At 48.5% G+C, this 16,632-nt stretch overlaps 2 long non-coding RNA genes across 12 annotated transcripts in view; one reads left to right on the top strand and one right to left on the bottom strand.

Moving 5' to 3' along the window:
• LOC128112745 (uncharacterized) overlaps positions 1 to 16,632 on the bottom strand; it is a 53,506-nt gene that overhangs the window by 17,493 nt on the left and 19,381 nt on the right. For all 8 annotated transcript variants that reach the window (XR_008219136.1, XR_008219133.1, XR_008219138.1 and 5 more), the window contains one exon: positions 6,921 to 7,099. This is a non-coding gene — a long non-coding RNA (uncharacterized LOC128112745). The remainder of the gene's footprint in view (positions 1 to 6,920; positions 7,100 to 16,632) is intronic.
• LOC128112744 (uncharacterized) overlaps positions 1 to 16,632 on the top strand; it is a 37,592-nt gene that overhangs the window by 15,852 nt on the left and 5,108 nt on the right. For 2 of the 4 annotated variants that reach the window (XR_008219131.1, XR_008219128.1), the window contains exons 5-6: positions 763 to 998; positions 15,165 to 16,557. This is a non-coding gene — a long non-coding RNA (uncharacterized LOC128112744). The remainder of the gene's footprint in view (positions 1 to 762; positions 999 to 15,164; positions 16,558 to 16,632) is intronic. The other 2 variants (XR_008219129.1, XR_008219130.1) reach the window with 2 other exon arrangements.

Here is a 16,632-nt window from a genome sequence, read left to right as displayed (position 1 = left end):
CCTGCAATCTGACCACGGCAGCAGCTGGCAGGGCCTGGGGCTGCACTTGACATCCTGATCTAACCATATTCTCGAAGAGGAAGCAGGTTGGAAGTTCCGCATGCTTGCACACACCTGCACACAACATGCACACACTCAAGCTCTCAATGTCAGCCTGGAGCACAGAAGTGGTTCTTACATTTCATAGAAATTGCTGGTTGGGATGTCCCCAGAAAAAAAGCATACACACATGCAACCTTCTGCAGGAGCTGGGATTGGGTGGTCCTTCCCCTGGGTCCTGCCCTCAGCTGTAACCTTTCTCCAAAGAGTGGGGCTCCTCGAAGAGATTCCCAGGCAGGTGGGGATTTGACCAAACAAACCACAGTGTGCTTTTATAAATTCAGTTATTCTTACAGATCATTTTATTTTTTTAATTACTTGTAGCGCACACACTTGTGCACAAGTGCCCCCAAAGCCCAGGAAAGGGTGTCATATAACCCTGAAGCTGGAGCTACAGGCAACTAGGAGGGGCCTGACATGGATGATAGGAACAAAACTCAGATCCTCTGCAAGAGCAGTATGTGCTTTTAACCACTGAGCCATCTCTCCTGCCCCTCTGTAAACTGAGTTTTGAGGACTCCTCAGGAGCTGTGCCAGTGAGGCTGGACCAAGGTACAAAAGGGACCATAACCATACTTACGGCCACCTAGAGCTGTCAATCTCAAGAACTAAGCACTTTTTTTTTTCTGGTTTTGTTTTAAATTTGTGTGTATATGTGTGAAGCTGCATGAATATATGTGCACCACATACCTGCAGGAGTCCAAGGAGGCAAGAAGGCATTCAATCCTCCAGAACTGGAGTTGAAGGCTGTTGCAAGCACATATGGGAACTGAACCCTGGCCTTTGCAAGAGATCCTCTGCATGCATTTAACTGTTGGGCCATCTTTCCAGTCCAAGAACAGAACACCTCTGTTCCTCACAGGCCTCCTGGCCTGTCTCATCTTCTTGAACCAGGACAGGTAAGCCCCAGCCCCTGCCTTCTGCCTGTCATCACATACTCTGGCCAGGCGTATTTACAGTGTGCACCAAGAATGCAAACAGAAACAGGGTTGTCCCTGCTCCAGTCTCCCTATGGCTGCTTTGAATTCAACGCACAGACTTGTAGACTGTCCACATTAATGCCCTAGCATACAAGTCACACATCCAGGTCAAGGCACACACCAACCACGCAGGAGCATACTAAACCAGAAATCATAAAAGCAGAGTGGAATTCCAGGAAGTACATGCATGGGCACACATTCATGTAATCACACAGCCCTGTAAAGCATACACATAAATATGCCGGCTCTAATGTGTAATCCCCCTTGCCCACCTCCCAGGGAACTTTCCTGATCTACTGAGCTTTCTGTTACCCTCTGCAGTGCGCTCTCACTCCTCCAGGCCCCAGTGCAGCTGGTTCGTTGTGACAGAATCATTCTTTCCTCTTTTTCCCCACCCAGTGGATTCCTAGGACACCTCTGGCTTCATTTTCCAGGGCTGCCATAACATATTCCCACAATCAGGTGGTTTAAAGGCAATGGGAATTTATTCACTTACAGTTCTGGAGGCCAGAACTCTGAGGTCATGTCATCAGGGTAAGTTCCTTCCTGAGGGCTTTGAAGAAAAGGTCTGTTCTATGCCTGAGTCTCAAGAAAGTTCTAACTCTTGTCTAAGTTCACAGGGGTAGGCAGGGAACAGTCACCTGTTGTAGAATATTATTTTAAGGTGTGTTACTTTTGTTTATGTTGCATTTGTTTAACTCTGTGAAGCTGTGGTACTGTGCCTGTCTAAAACACCTGATGGTCTAATAAAGAACTGAATGGCCAATAGCAAGGCAGGAGAAGGGATAGGCAGGGCTGGCAGGCAGAGAGAGGAAAAATCTAGGAGGAAACGAAGAACAAGAGAACAAGGAGAGGAGGATGCTAGGGGCCAGCCACCCAGCCACATGGCCAGTCATGGAGTAAGAGTGAAAGTAAGGTATACAGAAGTAAGAAAAGGAAAAAGCCCAGAGGCAAAAGGTAGATGGGATAATTTCAGAAAAGCTGACAAGAAACAAGCCAAGCTAAGGCCGGGCATTTGTAAGAATAAGCCTCTGTGAGTGATCTATTTGGGAGCCAGGTAGCGGGCCCCCCAAAAGAGTAAAAACCACCAACAACAGTCACCTGAGGCCCACGACCTTCAGGAGTTTCTGGAGACTGGACTATCACCTCAGTCTTGCTTCTCTGGTCATGTGACATTCTTGTCACTCTGTCTGTGACCAGATGTCCTTCCAGAAGCACACTGGTTGTTGGATTAGGATGTCCCCTTGTTCAGCATGGCTTCATCTTAAGTTGATGATATTTGCAAAGGCCCAATTTCTACACAAGGTCATGTTCACATGTGTTAGGAGTCAGATGAACACATCCTAGGGTTCGGGGGGGGGGGGGGCAGTTCAATTCCCAACAGACTTCAAGTCTTGGCCAATTTTCCCTTTCTTTGTTAACCTTCCCTGATCCCTCTCCCTAGACTGACTAAGCTGTGACTCTGCCATGTACTTTCCAATCGTGGTACTTCATCTGCTTCAACTTGCTGAAGGCTGTTAATTTTCAGATAGGGTTTCCATATGTAGCCCAGGCTAGCCTTAGATTCACGATCCTCTTTATTCTAGTTCCGTAGGGATGGGATTACAGATACACGTTGCCACATGTTGTTACTGCTCCTCTAATGGTCTCTTTCCTAGCTCTGGGGTTGGACAGTCTATTTCATACTCAATTTGTCCTTAATATCTGGTGAATCACATTATGTAGGAACATGGCACAAGCATGTGAGCCATTTTGATGCATATGGTCACATGCACCTATGTATGTATGTATGTATGGGTCATATATACCCTATGTATATATCAGACATATATCATATAGACACATGTACACAAGTAAACCTATACACATGTGCATGCCAGTCCTTGAACATGGTCTAGAGGGTTCCAAGTAGCCAGCCAGTATTGGCTGAGTTCCAAGAAAGCACACCCCTTCACCAAGTCCAGTGGGAGAGGGTCTCCTGCCCTCAAGAGGCTGATGAGCTAACTGGGAAAATAAGACTAATGCATGACAATAGATCGTCAGAGTCCAGCTCAATGGTGTAAGCCATGAGGGCAGGAGGCTGGAGCTCTTGCTGGCTGGAGCAGTCAGGGGATGCCCCAAGGAATCGGTGAATACCACCCACCTTCCCGTGTGCCTCAGGCTGTGGGGACCAGTGCAGAACTCAAGCACCTTCTAGAAGGGTAGGCTTAAGCCCAACGATTGGTCCCATGACCTGGCTGGCCCCTGGGCCTTTAGACTGTTGTTCTTTGCCCTTTCCCAGGGAGTGATAGGTGATAGGCTGGCAAAAAGCTTTTGTGATACCTTTGTTGGTAAAGCATCCTCTGCCAGCTTCCAATGACAAAAAAAAAAAAAAAAAAAAAATGGCTAATGGATGGGAAGAAAACTCCATAGATCCTTCCCAATCTTGATGCTCCCACATCGTAAGGTCCCTTAAGATGGTCTTCAAGGACGCTAACTCCGTGCTTTCAGAACCCCAGCAGTGATTCTGTTCAGCTGAAGCAATGGAGATATTCGGGGTGTGGGGGGGTGGAAAGTGGTCCTAAGAGTCGTATCCAGGAAGTATTGTACAATCTCGGGGCTCCAGAGCCAGACAGATTTCCACTCAACCCTCAGCTCCTTTCTTGCTGTGTTTTCGTGGTCACATCCTTAACCCCTCTGAGCTTCCATTTCCTCAGCAGCAATCATTGTAGCACTGTCCACAAAGACTTCAGTGACTCTATTCGACACACAGGAGCTGTACATGACAGTCTGAATTCTCCGGCTCCAATTGCGTTCATATTTCTGGCTGAAGTACAACCAGAGCCCAGGATATCCAATCTCAACCCAAGCAGAAAAACCTCTTCTGCTGATGAGCCACCCAGTGTGCGGCAGCCTAAGGCCCTTTCTCAGCTCTTGCCACAAAGCACAGCAGTGCCCCAAGTCTCCCTGAGCGAAGTCTGCTCCTCAGTGATGTTTGCTGACAGGACATAAGGAAGGGAAGGGAGAAAAGGCAGACTTGCCATAGTCAAGACTAGTCTCGTGGGCTGGGTAGCACTGTAACTCTATTGGTAGAGTGTTTGCCTAGTAGGCAGGAGGCCCTGGGTTTGATCCAGAGAGGGGTACATATGCCGGAAGGGGTGGTGCAAGCCTGTTATCTCAGCACTTGGGAGGTGGAAGCAGGAGGATCAGAAGTTGGAGGTCATCCCTGGCTACATATTGATTGAGTTTGAAGTCAGCCTGGGCTACATGAGACCCTGTCTCCAAAACAAAACAAAACAATAACCAGACTTACGGACTTTGGACTTCATTGGCTGGCCAGCAGGTGGCCAACACAGCATGAAGTGACAGTTGCTTACCCACCTCAGACTCCGGGGAGGGAGCAAACTTTTTTGTTGGAAATCGTCATTTGAGTCGAGTGTGGTGGCGCACACCCTTAATCTCAGCACCGAGGAGGAAGAGGTAGGCGAATTTCTGTGAGTCTGAGGCCAGCCTGCCTGCGCTACATAGTGAGTTCCAGGACAGCTAGAGCTACATAGTGAGACTCTGTCTCCCCTCCCCCCCCCCCAAAAAAGGGGAAAAAACCAGTCATTTGTGCTCTAGGTTGAGGTATTGTCCTGAAGTGTCAGAGGAGGCGATGACTGGGACACAAGAAGCCAGTGTGAGCCCTCTGTCACTCTTCGGGTCCTCTCTAACCTTGAAATTGTCTGTTTCCTCAGTTAGAAAGCCTTGGGAGTTTTCAGAAACTCCCAAGAAGAAAGTGAGGTGCGCAAGAAAGAGAAAAGGGTCTGGATCGGGAAATGGACCAAGCCCGATGATTTCCAGCCGTGGATACCACCTCCTTGTCTCTGCCTCTACATGTGCTTCTTGGGAAGACTTTGCTAGAGCTGGGTATGAGTATGGGGTACGGTTCTAATTCCAGAACTTAGGAGGCAGAGGCGGGAATATCGACAGTTCAAAGGCAGCCTGGGCTACGCAGTAAGAGCATATCTCAAGACCGGGAGAGAAGGGGGTTGGGGAATGCCTCTGTTCATGACACACTAGCTTCTCAAGTCTCAAGACCCACGTCCGATCCTCAGCATCCATGTACAAATCCAGTGGCACACACGTGTAATCCCAGCACCACTGGGGAGGTAAAAACAGACTTCGTTAGCTGGCCAGCCTAGCTTACTCAGTGAGCTCCAGGATAACGAGAGACTCCATCTCAGTGGGTGGATGGCATTCTTTAAGATGGCATTCAAGGTTGTCCTCTGGCTTACACACACACACACACACACACACACACACACACACACACACACACACACCTAGAGAAGAGGAGCAGAGAGGGGAACCACCCCTAGGGATCAGGGTAGGACAAGCTTGGTGCTGGCAAGGTCAAGTGTTTTCCTTGAAGCTGCAGTGACAAGGTTTTGGGAAACTATGCCCTTGGAACACCTGGGTGACTCACCAAAATAAAAATAAAATAAAATAAAAAAAGGGCAACTTATTAACTACCTAGAGCCGAAGCCAGCAGAGAGGGAAGGGACAGACAGGGACCAGATCCTGGCTCTCTGTGTCTGCTTGCTTTGCCCGTGACACAAGGGACAGTCCTCCCACAGAAGGCGGAGGGCGATGTGGTCCGGCTCAAGGAGGCCTGGGAATGGGAGAAAGAAGAATGACTCTGCTGGAGGCCTTGCCAGCCAGGCAGCCTCTGTGGTGAGCAAAGGGCGAGAAGAGACCACAAGGGAGGGAGCAAACGGGACAGGTGTCAGGGCCACAGGAAGCGGGTAGAAGCTACAGGAGAGCAGCTTAGGGGACAGGCCGTCAGGAAAGGACAGGGAAGCTGACATGGGGCCAAAGCCAGGGCCTCAGAAACCTGGGGTCCTTCGGTCATGCCCTCCTGGCAGCCCAGCGGCAGCCTATTTTAACAGGGAGAGGGTAGCGTGGCCCAGCACTTCCTAAGCACTCGAGCTGTTGTGCGTTGTCGTTATTCGCACTGATGCAAACAGACGACCACAGATCCTGAGGACTGGGAAGCATCACAAGCTTAGATAGCTCAAGTCCCAGACGAGCTTTGTCCCAAGGTCTCCAACAAATTTAGGAGCATGGGAAACCTCTTTCCACCTTCTCTCTCAGGAGCCAGACCCTGGTTCATAGAGAGGCCAGCTAGGGCAGCTGGAGGCAGGCCAGCTGGGTTTTTTTTTTCTCTCTCTCTCTCTCTCTCTCTTCTTCTGGCCCCAGGGAGCTGTGCTCTTGAGGCTGCAGGGCCCCGTGGAGCGTCTGTGAAACCCCATTTCCTCTCCTTTCAATGACGAAGTCCCTCCCCTCAGACTCTCTGACTTTCGTCCCACATAGGGAGCGTTTCTAGGCCAGAACCCCTAGCCACCAGGATCACAGAAGCCTGCTGGCCCTGCAGCTCCAAGCAGGCAGAAACGCTAATTGGCATTAACAGAGACCAGGCCTGCAGCTCACAAAAGCTTCCCTCTTCCTGACCAGAGCCTGCCTGGGGCGCAGCCAGCCTGCTGGCTTCTGGTGTCTGCTGGTAAGGGGAGGGGGGTTTTGAGGAGGAAGGGGGCAAGAGCGGGGTGACCCACTGCAGCTGCCCTCACCCGAGGCTCCTCTTGCTCAGCAAGAGGCTGGCCCTCTTTCCTGCCCCTCATCACAGCTTCTCTGGTAGTGCAGAGCACATTAAAGACAGTCTCCTCAAAGCCTGCCCTATATGCTTATTTTAATCTAATCTCACTTGGAACAGAAGGCTCTGGAATCAAACTGCCCGTGCTGATAGCCCTGCACCGTGCCTTCCTATGTGTGACCTGGAAGAGAAAAAATTGCTACCTCTGTCTTTGAAACTGTGCTGCCTACCTGGCTGGGGTGCTGAGAAGAAAATGCTGTCCATGGCAGGCTGCCCCTGGCATGCAGTGGGCACTCCTACAGTACATCCCCACAACAGCTACATGTTTGTGACGGCTGCTTCTTGGGCTGCGTTGTCCTCTCTGTGACAGGAAGCTCTTGTTCTAAGCAGAGCTCCTCAGTGATGTTTGCTGACAGGATATAAGGAAGGGAAAGGAGAAAAGACAGACTTGCCAGAGTTAAGACTAGTCTCATGGGCTGGGTAGCACTGTAACTCTATTGGTAGAGTGTTTGCCTAGTAGGCAGGAGGCCCTGGGTTTGATCCAGAGTGGCACATAAGCCCGAACGGGTGGTGCAAGCCTGTTATCTCAGCACTTGGGAGGTGGAAGCAGGAGGATCAGAAGTTGGAGGTCATCCCTGGCTACATATTGAGTTTGAGGTCAGCCTGGGCTACTTGAGACCCAAACAAAACAGTCACCAGACTTATGCGTAGACAGAAAAAGACTTCCATTTAACAGTCACCTAATAGACTCTTACTGTGTAGGATCTCTCCAATGTCACTTATTCCCTTCGAGTAAACTATTTCCCAATTTCTATTGGTTCCCTTTAAGAGGTAAGCAATCATACTTTAGGGCGAATGAGTTATAAGCTTGATTGAGGGGAAAGATGTGGTTTGAAAGCCTTTGAGCCTCTACAGGAAGAAGGAATTTTTGATATGAAACGTGCCAAAGGAATGCCAATTTTGCAGAAGGCTGGCCCTAGGAAAATTGAGTGCAGGAGCCTGTAATTCCCTCAGCAACAGTTCAGATGTGACTGAACCTCATATTCAAGACTGTCTTTCCTTGTCTCGGCCCTTCATGCCAAGGAGTATAGGCCAAAAGCGATCATTTACTGTCCGCATTACAGGCCTGCGCAGAATATATGGCTGTGTTTGTTCCCAGGTTTTCTTTTCCTTATGATAGGAACCATCCCTAAGCAATCTCAATCCAAAAATGATTTCATTTGCTGGGAAAATGTGAAGACCATCTCTTGCTAGTCTAAGGTTAAACACAGAGGGAAATCTAAATGCAATTTTCCTGTTTGAGGAGCAGTTACAATATTTTTAAGCAATTGAAGCTTCAAAATTGCAAATGTGATGTACAGTTCGGCGTCAACCACAGGAAGTGCAACATGTGCAGTTTACACAACAGTGAGGCCTCTGGGTGGGGCCTCCGGTGGTTCTCCTCCCCCCCCCCCCCCCCCCGCCCCGCCCCCCGCCCCCCCCGCCTGAGTGCAGAACCTTCTAGTGTTTCACAAGTGAAGATGTTCTGGGAGACGTGGGCCAGTTTTATTGGTGCTTGGCTTTTGGCTGGGGCCATTTAAAGTAAATGTTACATGGGGAAAAGCAGGAGGGAAGATGTTACGCCAAGTGTCAGAGCCATAACACATTTTTAATGGCTTTATTTATCAACACTTACTGGCGTTTGCCGCTAACAAACACTCTAGCCCATCCCCAATGAGTGTTTGCAGTAAATTTAAAGGACTTGTCTTGCCTTTGGCACAGAAAAGATGACCCAACTAGGATCCTTGTGTCATTTTGCAGAGATGATCGCTGGCAGAGACAGACTGAGGATGCAGGCAGAGGGCACAGATACAGATGCCACCAGCCAGACCCTCTTTGCCCTCAGCCATTCCCCAGTTGCTATTGTCTAAACGTTCGTTCGCCTCCTGTTGCTGTTCATACGTTGCTCTGACAAATGCCCTGACCTAAAGCAACACCGAGGAGGAAGGGTTTATTGGACTTACAGTCTCAAGTTACCGTCCATCATTTCGGGGAAGTCAAGTCAGGGATTTCCACAGCTGTCACATCACATGGGCCGTCAAGAGCAGAGAGAAAGGAATGCACCCCTGCCGCCTGTCTGCCGTCCTCATCCAGCTTTCTCCGGGCTTACGTAGTTCAGTACCTCCTGTCCATGGAATGGTGTTTCCCAATGGGCTAGATCCTTCTGTGCCAGTTAACTAGACAGTCCTCCCACAGACGTGACTGCAGGACAGCCAAATCTAAATAATTCCTCAATTAGGCTCTCTTCTCAGGTGACTCTAGGTTGTTCAAATCCTGACCAAGAACACCTCCAAAATTCATATATTGAAAATCAAGGGCTAAGAAACTAGCTCTGTTGGCAGAGGGCTTGTCTAGCATGTGCAAAGCTCCAGGTTCAATCCTTAGCACTGCATTAAACCTGGGTGGTGGAGACGGGGATGGATCAGAAACTCAGGGGAATTCTCCCACAGAGGGAGTTCCATGCCAGTCTGGGCTACCAGAGACCTTATCTCAAAAACAAAACAAGCCAACAACAACAACAACAAAAATCTATGCGGTGGTGTCTAGAGGTGGGATCTTTGGGGCAATTAGATCACAGGGGTTCAGCCGGCTTGAATGGGATGGGTGCCCCTTAAAAGAGACTCCAGAGAGCTTCTTAGCACTTCTTCCATGTGAGGACAGTGAGAAGATATATTCAAGAACCATGAAAACAGACCCTGACAAAAGGAATATTATGGAGACACTGAATTTATCAACATCTTGATCTTGCTCTTCCCAGTTTGCAAAATTTCGAAGAATCAACTTTGTTGTTTATAAGCCTCCTGGGTTACGGTGTTTTGTTGTAGCAACCCAAATGGACGAAAACACTAGCTGCTTCCTTAGTTCCCTCTAGACCTCACAAAACCCACTCACGGCAGCTGGGGCTCACACGGCTCTGAAGACACTCGAACCACACAGGATGTGTCCATCACAGACACTACCTCCCTCGTTCCCAGGCACCTAGCAGATGATGCACAAGACCAGAGGCCTCCTCGGGTGCCTAGTGAGAGGAAAAAGCCAAGTTGGGACACTCAGAAGTTAGATCTCCTCTTCAGGGAATCTCATTAGGCAATACACAAAGGGAATGAGGCCCTTAAATGGGCTTTGCTGCCATGAGGGCAAGCCCCCTTTTTCCTGGTGATGGCACCCCAGTATTCTATAGGAATAGTTCCTTCACCCTTTTCAGGTGCTAGATTCTGACACAGGGGCCCAATCCAAGGCCAGACAGTCAGTTGATTTTTGTTGTTGGCTTTTTGTTTGTTTGTTTGTTTGTTGTTGTTATTGTTGGGTTTTTTGTTTTTTTGTTTTTTGGGTTTTTTTTTTTTAAGATACAATCTTTATTGTAGACCAGGCTGGCTGTGAACCTACAATCTCACCTTAGCCTCCTGACCTGGGATTTTAGGCCTGCACCACTACACTGGACTCAGTTGGCAGATTTTAGCCCTGGACTGCCATGCTGGGCTTGTGAAGGAGACTAAATTAATTGAGATTCTTTCTAGTTGGGCCTGCTGTAGCAAAGACCCACACAGCAGTACTTTAGGCAAGACAAAAGTTAATTTTTTTTCTCCCAAGTGTTTGTGGTAGCTCTGTCCCACACAAGGTTGAGGAGCTCGGGTGCCTTCTGCTTTGTGGATGAGCTCACCTTGTCCACACAGCCACACTGCAGCCAGAGAGAGGCAGTGGGAAAGGGGAGTACAAAGTGTGCACATCACCTTTACTCACATCCATTAGCCAGGACCTACGTCTGAACCATCCCTAGCTGCAGGGAAGGGCCATATTACCAACCGAAATATTTGGCCCCCATGGAAGAAGAGGGAGATGGCTACTGGGAATCAGGCCATCAGGCGATGATAGAGTATGTCCAACATAGACATTCACACTGTGGGAAGAGGGACGAGACGACAGAGAATCACTGGGATTCACAGGGTGGACCGCGCTGACCTACGGCTCTACCCGTGACTTTTCACATGTGGGCCAGAGCTTTTCTGTTCTGGTTTGAATGTGAGATGTTACCGAAAAGTGTCTCAATGCTTGCCTCAAGCTGGTGATGTTTTTGGAGAGGGTGTGGGATCTTCAAGGGGTAGAGCCTCCCGGGAGGAAGTGGGTCACGGGGATAGACCTTGAGGTTTTATGGCCAACCCGACTTTCTGTCCTGTCTGTTTTCTGATCCACCCAGTTGTGAGCAAGTAGCCTCATGGTGCTGCCGACACAGTCAAGATCCGCTTGCCTGATGTGACGAGCTGTCCTTTCAAACCATGAGCCAAATAAGCCCCTCCCTCCATTAAGTTGCTCCCCACCGGGTGCTTGGTCACAGCAGTGAGAAATATAATGGACGTACCGTCTTTCTTTACATAGGTTTGGTTTGGACTTCTAGTACCTGAACTAGAGAGTTCTGTTGAATTCACAGCATAGGCCATCAGGTAAACAGTTATAAGAAAAGAGAGGGGCTGGAGAAAGGGCACAGTGGTAAAAACGCTTGCCTGGCAACCACGAGGACTGGAATTTGGATCCACCCATAAAGCCAGGGGGCATGGCAGACAACCGTAATCCCAACAGGAGACATGGCAATAAGGAATCCCTGGGCCAAGCTAGCCAGCCAGCCTAACTGAAGGAGCAAGCTCTGGGGAGGGGGGGTTAGAAACCCTGCCGCAGGTCTGGAGAGATGGCCCAGCAGCTAGTGTACTTACTGCTCTTGCAGAAGACTGAATTTGGGTCCCAGCACCCACATCAAATGGCTCACGACTGTCACATCCAACACCTTCTGGCTTCCAAGCGCATCACACACATGGTATACATACATACATGCATGTCCACACACACATATTCATAAAATAAAATAAAAAAAATTTGAAGAGAGATCTTCCCTCAATATACTGCATAGAGAGCAATTGAGGAAGACACTTGACATTAACCTCAGGAACACACACACACATATGCATGCACAGGCATAAACACACACACACACACACACACAAGCAGACATGCACATACATACTAAGCACACCACATATACATACACATGCAAAATGGACAAAGAGAAAAAGGGCAAAGATACCATAAGGAGGAAAGCAGAGTCGTGAGGAAATGGCAAGCTGAGGAAACAGCAAACAGAAAAGCAGACTCCTCAGATAGAAACGTACCCAGAGCCAGTGGGTGTCAATGGGGAGGAAGCAAACCCACAGGAAAGCTGCGTGACCTGAACTGCAGCCTCTGCCTGCAAAGGTCCTTCCTCCAAGCCATCCTGAGGTTCCAAACGACATCTCATGCAGTTACAGTCTAAGGGAGATTGGATCACTATTCAAAACATCCACTGTCCCTCCTTCGGTGTCCTCTCTAAACGTGGGTGGAATATTGCTCCCATGGTGTCAGACTTGGCCGTGTGTTTAGCTTTGGCCCATAAAATGTGAGGTGAAGCTTTAAGAATCACTGGGGACCCGCTGTGGTGGCATATATGTTTACTCTCAGCACTCTGGAGACAGGACGATGGATCTCTGTGAGTTCAAAGCCAGCCTGGTCTACATAGCAAGTTCCAGGCTAACCAGGGCTGCACAGTGAGGGCCTCTCTCAGAACAAACAAACAACAAACAAAAACATTGTGGCTAGCCCTGGTAGATACTCCGATAAGATAATACCAATATGAAAATTGTAAAGAGGATGAGGCAGGAGATCATGAATTCAAGATTGGCCTATAATTGGGCACTACAATCCCATCTCTCAGGAGGCTGAGACTGGGGGATTGCTTCAAGTTCTAGACTAGCCAGGGTTGGTGAGACAGACCAGCAGGTAAAGGTGCCTGGTACCCACCTTGACTATCTGAATTTGATCCCAGCATCCACATGGTGGAAAAAGAAAACTAACTCCTGGAAATTGTTTTCTGACTTCCATATGCATGCTGTGGCATGTGTGCACCCCCCGACACACACACACACACACACACACACACACACACACACACACACACACTCACGCACACAAAATAAATAAAAATTAAAAATAATAAAAATTATAAAGAACCAATGTGTTCTTCTTTGGCCTGGGTTTCAAAGTGAAGAAAATTTGGAACAGAGCTGCTGCTGACCCAAGAGAGACACACAAAGGAGATGTAACCTTGTCAAAGAGATCTGAGGCTAGGGGACTTTTTGCTACCACAGCATAAACTCACCTGAGCTGACAGACACAGTATCTTCGCAGCCTACACTTCCTGTGGCTCCTGCTCATTCTGGAACTGCATTGTTTGTCTTTTCCCGAGTTTCCAGAAACGTATTTCCATACTCTATCTCCCGATCTGTCCTTGCAACCAACAGGGACTAGCCCTTGAACAATCACGTTGACACATGGAGAGTTCTATCCACTCACCTGGAAATGGCAGACCTGGTATATCATGATGGAGTAGTCCTTTTACCAAGTCATTTTCCAGTTCTACTGCCCAACACCGTAGCACCAAGAGCATAGGAAATAGATGTGACTGTTGTAAAATTGAGGAATCTCATGATTTGAAGTTTCGAATTTCATTTCATCAAGTTCCATATTTGAACCTATTCAGGATTTCTGTGGTAGATGTGATTTCTCAAACTTAGGGATATTTCAGTTTCCAGAATATCCTGCATTAGTAATGATGATAATGACAATGATGGTGATAGTTGTGGTGGTGGTGATGATAGTGATGATGGTGATGGTGGTGGTGGTGATGATGGTGATGATGGTGGTGGTGATGGTGATGGTGGTGATGATGGTGGTGGTGGTGGTGGTGATGATGATGGTGGTGGTGGTGATGATGGTGGTGATGATGGTGATGATGGTGGTGGTGATGGTGGTGGTGGTGATGGTGATGGTGGTGGTGGTGATGATGGTGGTGATGATGGTGATGATGGTGGTGGTGATGGTGGTGGTGGTGATGGTGATGGTGATGGTGGTGGTGGTGGTGGTGGTGGTGGTGATGGTGGTGATGATGGTGGTGGTGGTGGTGGTGATGATGGTGGTGATGGTGGTAGTGGTGGTGGTGATGGTGATGGTGGTGGTGGTGGTGGTGATGGTGGTGGTGGTGGTGGTGGTGGTGATGGTGGTGATGGTGGTGGTGGTGGTGGTGATGATGGTGATGATGGTGGTAGTGGTGATGGTGATGGTGGTGGTGGTGATGGTGATGGTGGTGGTGGTGATGGTGGTGATGATGGTGGTAGTGGTGGTGGTGGTGATGATGGTGATAATGGTGGTGGTGGTGATGGTGGTGGTGGTGGTGGTGGTGGTGATGACGGTGATGGTGGTGATAGTGATATTAGTGATGATGATGATACATAAACATATGCAAAGCTCTTTTTTTCCAAGACAAGGTTTATCTGAATAGCCTTGGCTCTCCTGTAACTTTCATTGTAGACCAGGCTGGCCTAGAACTCACAGAGATCCGCCTGCCTCTGGCTCCTGAGTGCTGGGATTAAAGGCATGCGACACCCCCACCCGGCTTGGAAAACATTTTCTAAATTTGTTGCCTTTTAATTCACAATGTCATACAAATGTTATCCACATTATCCATGTAGGGAGACTAGAGATGAGAAAGTTGGAGAAATTCTACAAATTGCGGGGCTGACACTGTTCCTCCAAGCTTTTTTCCTCTGTTGCTTCTCTCCCACCTGCTAAGTGGCAGACATCCAGACCACAGTGGACACTCACCTCCATGACAGGTGCTGGGAATTAATCAGAGACACTGTTGATTTGACTAAGTAAATGAATACATGAATGCATAACTAAATGAATGGGTGCATTAATAGATGGGTGGATGACAGGTCAATGGACAAGTAGATTTATAGATAGATAAATGGATGGGTACATGGGTAGATGATAAATGGATGGCCTCTTTTGTGTGGATGGATGAGGAGACAGATGAATGAAACTCTTGGGGTCTGAGGGGGAAAGATGAAGATGTTTTCTCAAGTCTAGAAAATACACACAAACTCGCCTAATACTTTGCCCCCTAGAATGCCCTGTACTTGGCTAATTGGCTACCCCTGCCTGCCCAGATCTTTCAATATTCCCCCACATCTAAGAGCAGAGTGCTTTATCCACAAGGGTATCTGCTCTAGCCTACACTTTCCTGCCACGTTCATTCCATTTCTTCGGGCCTCAGAGATGGACAGCACCTCCCTCACTGGTTTATTTGTGGGAAGAGATAACGCATAGATCGCTGGTAAAGTGCCCGGCATATGTAACTTTTCAATAAATAATTACTATCACTCTTCTTAGTCTCTATAGTTCAGGATAGTTGCCTGTGGAAATCAAAGCCCCACTAAACATGCCATATTGTGATTATGGTCTTTAGCCCTTTTTCATTAGTAGTGGAATCCGCAATAATACAATAACCTTTATTTTATTACACAGCCCTTGGAAATTGAGGGTTTCATCCATGTCAATTAATTTCTTCGCAGCCCACGTTGGCAGTGACAATCAGAATGTCAAAGTGTCTCTGAGGATCCCTAGGAAATCTGAGGCACTTTACAAAGAGCCCGCCCTGGGTGAAAGACCAGCTGGAATGAATCGTTAATATACTTCACTAGAAGGGGACTCTTCCAAAATGCTAATCCAATCAACCCACAAGGCAAACTTCAGGCTTCTTGTTCAGTGATCACACAGACGATCTCAGGGCTAGGGCTCTGCTCTGGGGAGGCCAGAGGCCCTGTTCCTCAAACCAAGGAGAAGCCACACGCCCAATATGTCACATATTGCTGCTGAAAGTGGAGCCTGTGGGCCCGTAGGTACCTCCTGTCACAATCATCCAGGACAACATAGACTGACTGCAGCCACCTGGGCTCTGGAGGGGAGCCCTCACATCTTTGGAGAAGGCATCACCAGGAAAGCACATGTGTGAGAAACGAACTGTCTGAAGAAGTAAGGAACTGCCCAAACCCAGCATTTGCTCCAGAGAGTACCTCAAAGGGTCCTCAGCCATCCATTGATCTCTACACTCCTATCTGAATCCTTATTAACAGATGAGACATGCTCAAAAAATATAAAATATCAAGGTTAGCTAGAGAGGCAAAGATCGAGGCCAGGGCTAGCGTCCCATCAAATCTCTAGCCACACCCTTTGCTCATGGGCTTTTCTCTTGCATGGTCCTCTCCCTCTTCTCTCCCCGGAAAGGCCCAGTTCATGGGTCACCCTCCAGTGAAAGTTCCAGGAATAAGTACTCTCCGTCTGCTTCAGAGAAATGGGTTGATGGAGTGAAAGACCAAAGGCTCCGAGTGCTCTTGTTCAGGTTTTTTGTTTTGTTTGTTTAGATTTATTGATGTGTATGGTGTTTTGCTCCCATGCATGTCTATGTGCCACATGCAAGCCTGGTGCCCATGGAGGTCAGAAAAGGGTGTCAGATCTCAGGGAACTGGAACTGAATCCAGGTCCTCTGGAAGAGCAGACGATGCTCTTAATCACTGAGCCGTCTCTCTAGCCCCTTTGCTTGTGTTAATGTTAGAATCGTATCATATTGTGTGTTGGTTACACTTTCCTTCTGTCCCCCTTCCCCGCCCATAAGCAGGCCATTCCCATTTGTCATTCTGGTCTGGGTTTAGAAGTCACTTCTGCCTTGCTTGCCACAACATCCCCAGCTCGGCCATGGGACTGTGTGCATCTATGGACGGATGGTGCCCCGGAGGGTTTCAACAGAACACGACAGTGTTTGGCAACTGTGCCCTTGATGGCATCTGACGCCATATAGGCACAGTATCTATCTGGTGATTACAGAGATGATGCCGGGGCTCAGAAGTTCCCAGGTGCCTGTGCTCGGTGATCCCCATTGCTGCTCTTGGCCCCTCCAGATGCACAAAGGTATAGCAGACTCTTCCCCTCCTCCTTTGGGGGGCACTTTGTGCTGAAGCTCTAGGGCACTGGGGGGAGGGGGGA

Source organism: Peromyscus californicus, unplaced genomic scaffold (assembly GCF_007827085.1).
Source record: "Peromyscus californicus insignis strain IS unplaced genomic scaffold, ASM782708v3 Scaffold_17__1_contigs__length_78620276, whole genome shotgun sequence".
Lineage (NCBI taxonomy): Eukaryota > Metazoa > Chordata > Mammalia > Rodentia > Cricetidae > Peromyscus > Peromyscus californicus.
Note: the sequence above shows the minus strand (reverse complement) of the source record. Positions and strands in the feature narration are given on the sequence as shown.